General features: G+C 37.2%; 1 pseudogene across 1 annotated transcript; it reads right to left on the bottom strand.

Annotated features, from left to right (window-relative positions):
• Positions 1-2,236: 2,236 nt before the first annotated feature.
• LOC104658578 lies at positions 2,237-3,168 on the bottom strand (annotated as a pseudogene). The gene has a single exon (XR_004054769.1). The product of XR_004054769.1 is annotated as a 60S ribosomal protein L5 pseudogene (transcript).
• Positions 3,169-6,159: the final 2,991 nt, after the last annotated feature.

Genomic DNA, 6,159 nt, shown 5'->3' on the forward strand with positions numbered 1-6,159 from the left:
TGGGTTGGTTCCAAGTGTTTGCTATTGTGAATAATGCTGCAAAAACACATACATGTGCATGTGTCTAGATGCACATGTAGAATGATCTATAATCCTTTGGGATTATACCCACTAATGGGGTTGCTGGGTCAAATGGTATTTCTAGTTCTAAGATCCTCGAGGACTCACCACACTATCTTCTCCAATGGTTGAACTAATTTACACTCCCACCAATAGTGTAATATCATTTATATTTCTCCACATCCTCTCCAGCAACCTGTTGTTTCCTGACTTTTTAATGATTGCCATCCTAATGAACATGAGATGGTATCTCATTGTGGTTTTGATTTGCATTTCTCTAATTACCAGTGATGATGAGCTTTTTTTTTTTCATATATTTGTTGGCCACATAACTGTCTTCTTTTGAAAAGTATCTGTTCATATCCTTCGCCCAATTTTGATTGGGTTAATTGCTTTTTTCTTGTAAATTTGTTTAAGTTCCCTGTAGATTCTGGATATTAGCCTTTTGTCAGATGGAGAGATTGCAAAAATTTTCTCCCATTTTGTAGGTTGTCTGTTCATTCTGATGATAGTTTATTTTGCTGTGCTGAAACTCTTTGATTTAATTAGATCCCATTTGCCAATTTTGGCTTTTGTTGCAATTGCTTTTGGTGTTTTAGGCATGAAGTCTTTGTGTATTCATATGTCCTGAATGGTATTGCCTAGGTTTTCTTCTAGGATTTTTATGGTTTTAGGTCTTACATTTAAGTCTTTAATCCATCTTAAGTTATTTTTTGTATAAGGTGTAAGGAAGGGGTCCAGTTTCAGTTTTCCCAACATTTATTAAATAAGGAATCCTTTCCTCATTCCTTGTTTTTGTCAGGTTTGTCAAAGATCAGATGGTTGTAGATGTGTGGTATTATCTCTGAGGCCTCTGTTCTGTTCCATTGATCTATATATCTGTTTTGGTACCAGTACAATGCTGTTTTGGTTGCTGTAACCTTGTATTGTAGTTTGAAGTCAGGTAGCATGATACCTCCAGCTCTGTTCTTTTTGCTTAGGGTTGTCTTGGCTATATGGGCTCTTTTTTGGCTCCATATGAAATTTAAAGGAGTTTTTTTCTAATTCTGTAAAGAAAGTCAATGGTAGCTTGATGGGAATAGCATTGAATCTATAAATTACTTTGGGTAATATGGCCATTTTCACGATATTGATTCTTCCTATCCATGAGTATGGAATGTTTTTCCATTAGTTTGTGTCCTGTTATTTCCTTGAGCAGTGGTTTGTAGTTCTCCTTGAAGAGGTCCTTCACATCCCTTGTAAGTTGTATTTAGGTATTTTATTCTCTTTGTAGCAGTTGAGAATGGGAGTTCACTCATGATTTGGCTTTCTGTTTGTCTATTATTGGTTTATGTAAATCTTTTTGTTTTTTGCACATTGATTTTGTATCCTGAGACTTTGCTGAAGTTGCTTATCAGGTTAAGAAGTTTTGGGGCTGAGACAATGAGATTTTCTAAATATACAATAATGTCAATGACAAACAGAGATAATCTAACTTCCTCTCTTCGCATTTGAACACGCTTTATTTCTTTCTCTTGCCTGATTGCCCTGGCCAGAACTTCCAATGCTATGTTGAATAGGAGTGGTGAGAGAGGATATTTTTGTCTTGTGCCAGTTTTCAAAGGGAATGCTTCCACCTTTTCACCATTCAGTATGATATTGGCTGCAGATTTGTCATAAATAGCTCTTATTATTTTGAGATACAATTCATTGATACCTAGTTTATTGAGTGTTTTTTATCATGAAGGGTGTTGGAATTCATTGAAGGCCCGCTCTATTGAGATAATCATGTGTTTTTTGTCATTGGTTCTGTTTATGTGATGGATTACATTTATTGATTTTCACATGTTGAACCAGCCTTGCATCCCGGAATGAAGCAGACTTGATCATGGTGGATAAGCTTTTTAATGGGCTGCTGGATTCGGGTTGTCAATATTTTATCGAGGATTTTCGTATCGATGTTCATCTCATACATTGGCCTGATATTTTCTTTGTGTGTGTGTCTCTGCCAGGTTTTGGTATCAGTATGATGCTGGCCTCATAAAATGAGTTAGGGAGGATTCCCTCTTTTTCTATTGTTTGGAATACTTTCAGAAGGAATAGTACCAGCTCCTTTTTGTACTTTTTTTTTTTTTTTAGTTTCTGTCTGTAAGTTTATTGCCTATATCTGAAAAATCATCAGAGAAAATTGTTTGGTTTAGCTCTCAGCAGCCCACTCCTGAGCTCTGAGGAAGCTTGCCTTCTTTTGAGCTACCTGATCCTTCTTCTGAGCAAGGGACATTTTGGGACGGTTCCACCTCTTCTTTTTAACTTCTTTCTTGGGCTTCTTTTCATAGACCGGATTCTCTCATATAGCAGCATGAGCTTTCTTATACATCTCCTCCATCATGTCTGGAGTTACACTGTTCTTTATGTATTGAGAGAACTGTTTCTTGTAAGCATCTTCATCTTCTTCCATTAAGTAGCACATGTAATCTGCAACATTCTGGCCCATGATGTGCTTCCGGTGTACTTCTGCATTAAATTCCTTGCTTTCAGAATCATAACCCAGGAATCGTTTGGTACTGTGAGGGATAGACAAGCCTCGATCCACAGCTCCCTTCAGGATGCCAAAAACTTTATTGCCAGTGGTAGTTCTGGCAAGGCCTGCATCCAAATAGCAGGTAAAGGCACCTGGCTGACCGTCAATGCTTTCCACATTGTATTCATCGCCAGTCACCTCCACTTGGCCTTCATAGATCTTGTCCATGCCAAACCTATTGAGAAGCCTGCGGGCCAGCAGCAGGCCAGTACAATATGCTGCAGCATAATTTGTCAGGCCAACCTTCACACCGTATTTTGGCAGTTCGTGTGCATATGCTGCGCAGGCTATCATATCCCCCTCTATACGGGCATAAGCAATCTGACAAATGATATCTCTGTTTGTTACACGAACTATCATCCTGTATTTGGGTGTGTTGTATTTATTTTTATCCTGTATCACCAAGCGTTTCCGAGCATAGTAATCAGTTTTACCCTCTCGTCATCTTCTAAATTTCACTTGGTATCTCTTAAAGTAGACCTTATTCTTAACAACTTGAACAAACTCCATCCTTCGGAACAGAGACCCGCGTCCGCGGCTCAACAGAGACCTGCAGGCCCAGCAGTGCTTGGGCGGGGGGCGGGGCGGGGGGGGAGGTTTTTGTACTTTTTTTAGAATTTTTTTTTTTGGAGACGGAGTCTCGCTCTGTCGCCCAGGCTGGAGCAGTGGCCGGATCTCAGCTCATCGCAAGCTCCGCCTCCCGGGTTTATGCCATTCTCCTGCCTCAGCCTCCAGAGTAGCTGGGACTACAGGCGCCCGCCACCTCGCCCGGCTAGTTTTTTTGTATTTTTTTAGTAGAGACGGGGTTTCACCATGTTAGCCAGGATGGTCTCGATCTCCTGACCTCGTGATCCGCCCGTCTCGGCCTCCCAAAGTGCTGGGATTACAGGCTTGAGCCACTGCGCCCGGCCACTTTTTTTAGAATTTGACTGTGAATCTGTCCGGTCCTGGTTGGTAGGCTGTTAATTACTGCCTCAATTTCAGAACTTGTTATTGGTCTATTCAGCGATTTGACTTCTTCCTGGTTTAGTCTTGGGAGGGTGTATGTGTCCAGGAATTTATCCATTTCTTCTAAATTTTCTAGTTTATTTGCGTAGAGGTGTTTTTAGTATTATCTGATGTTAGTTTGTATTTCTGTGGGATCAGTGGTGATATCCCCTTTATCATTTTTTGTTGTGTCTATTTGATTCTTCTCTCTTTTCTTCTTTTTTAGTCTGGCTAGCAGTCTATCTATTTTGTTCATCTTTTCTAAAACCCAGCTCCTGAATTCATTGCTTTTTCTGAAGAGTTTTTGTGTCTCTATCTCCTTCAGCTCTGCTCTTGTCTTAGTTATTTCTTGACTTCTGCTAGCTTTTGAATTTGTGTGCTCTTGCTTCTCTAGTTATTTTAATTTTGATGTTAGGGTTTCAATTATAGATGTTTCCCACTTTCTCATGTGGGCATTTAGTGCTATAAATATCCCTCTAAACACTGCTTTAGCTGTGTCCCAAATATTCTGGTATGTTGTGTCTTTGTTCTCATTGGTTTCAAAGAACTTACTTATTTCTGCCTTAATTTCATTATTTACCCAGTAGTCATTCAGGAGCAGGTTGTTCAGTTTCCATGTAGTTGTGCAGTTTTCAGTGAGTTTCTTAATCCTGAGTACTAATTTGATTGCACTGTGGTCTGAGAGACTGTTAGGATTTCCATTCTTCTGCATTTGCTGAGGAGTGATTTACTTCCAATTATGTGGTCAATTTTAGAATAGGTGCTATGTGGTACTAAGAAGAATGTATATTCTGTTGATTTGGGGTGCAGAGTTCTGTAGATGTCTATCAGGTCTGCTTGGTCCAGAGGTTGAGTTCAAGTCCTGAATATCCTTGCTACTTTTCTGTGTTGTTGATTTGTCTAATATTGACAGTGGGATGTTAAAGTATCCCACTATTATTGTGTGGGAGTCTAAGTCTCTTTGTAGGTCTCTAAGAACTTGCTTTATGAATTTGGGTGCTCCTGTATTGGGTGGATAGTTAGCTCTTCTTGTTGAATTGATCCCTTTACCATTATGTAATGCCCTTTTTTAGCTTTTTTGATCTTTGTTGGTTTAAAGTCTGAAAACAACTATTATTATTAAAAGGAACAACTTTATTTGCTTTTAGAGTAGCTGATTAAAGTAAAACTGAGAGAAGGGATGAATTGTTAGAATTTCTGACTACTTCAGACTTGTTTCTTCTCATCTATAAGTATGGCAAAATGCAAACAGAAATTTGCCGATGAGATTAATGAAATAAAGAGTCTCTAGGACTAATTAAAATTAAAAAGGATGAACAGATGGTCTTAACACAGCTGGAAGTATTAGGATGAAATTCTCCCTGTGTGTTTACTCAGACAGCACAGTTGCAAGAAAGCACACCTGTTTACTTTTCTAAGAGCAAAAATAACACTAAACGTGGTTTTGACTTACTACTATTTTGGCTATTAAATCATCCCCTAGTCCTTCTGTGTCTGTTGTATCGAGAGATAATCAGCTTTAAGTAACTTAATAGTGTACATGTATGTATGTGTTCCTTTCTGTCTAATAATATTGATCATGACATCCACATGGTAAGGCAATCTTTTGCTACGCAATTTTTGTGACCATATAGTCAAAACACCAATGGAAAGGGTGAAAAAGAAAAATAATAAATATTAGAGTATGCATTTGCTTTGATAGATTCTAAGTAATGTTTCAAGATTTTTAATATTTAAGATAATCCTCTGAGCCTTACTGACTATTCAATGTCTTGGAATTTTTGACAATATATAGCAGATAAATGATTTTAAAATAACTTCACTTAAGTACCTTAATAAATAACATTATTTTATGATATTCTTAATAAATAATAAATATGCAAAAAAGGAAAGTGTAAAGATTAAGGGATAATATTAATGTAGAATAGTCCTTCAAATATGGCCATTTTAACCTTTCATTAAGCATTCCTGAATATTTTTATATGTAGAGTTTCCTTTTATATATACTTGTAATTAGGCTCTACATACAATATTATATTCCATTCACCAGTATTTATTAGATAACAATAATTAATGAGACACTATTACCAAAATAGCATCAAACCCAAACAAGAGTAATATGATGAATAGTTCCAAATTTTACTGGATTTTTAAGTATTCAAACTAATTTGTTTAATGTAAAAGAATGAAGTGTATATATTAGCCCTTAGATTAGTAAGACTTAAGTCTTACTAGTGCCCACATCCTCTTATTTTAATAAATTTAATTAGTCTGTTTACCTGTCATTGAGTAGCCACCATAAAGCTGACATAAAGAGTTTTATTTCAAATACCGAAGAAGCATCAGGAAAATTGTTATCTTTGTTTTCTGACTTATATATTGTATTCAATTCCTAGGACTACCATAGCAAAGTACTACAAACTGGGTTGCTTAAAACTGAAATTTGTTCTTTCATGGTTCTTATAGCTGGAAGTCTGAGTCAAGATGTTGACAGGGCCAGACTCTCTTTAAAGTCATTAGTGGTGAATCTGTTCCATCTGTTCCATTGCTGC

The sequence above is a fragment of the Rhinopithecus roxellana genome, chromosome 18 (assembly GCF_007565055.1).
Source record: "Rhinopithecus roxellana isolate Shanxi Qingling chromosome 18, ASM756505v1, whole genome shotgun sequence".
Lineage (NCBI taxonomy): Eukaryota > Metazoa > Chordata > Mammalia > Primates > Cercopithecidae > Rhinopithecus > Rhinopithecus roxellana.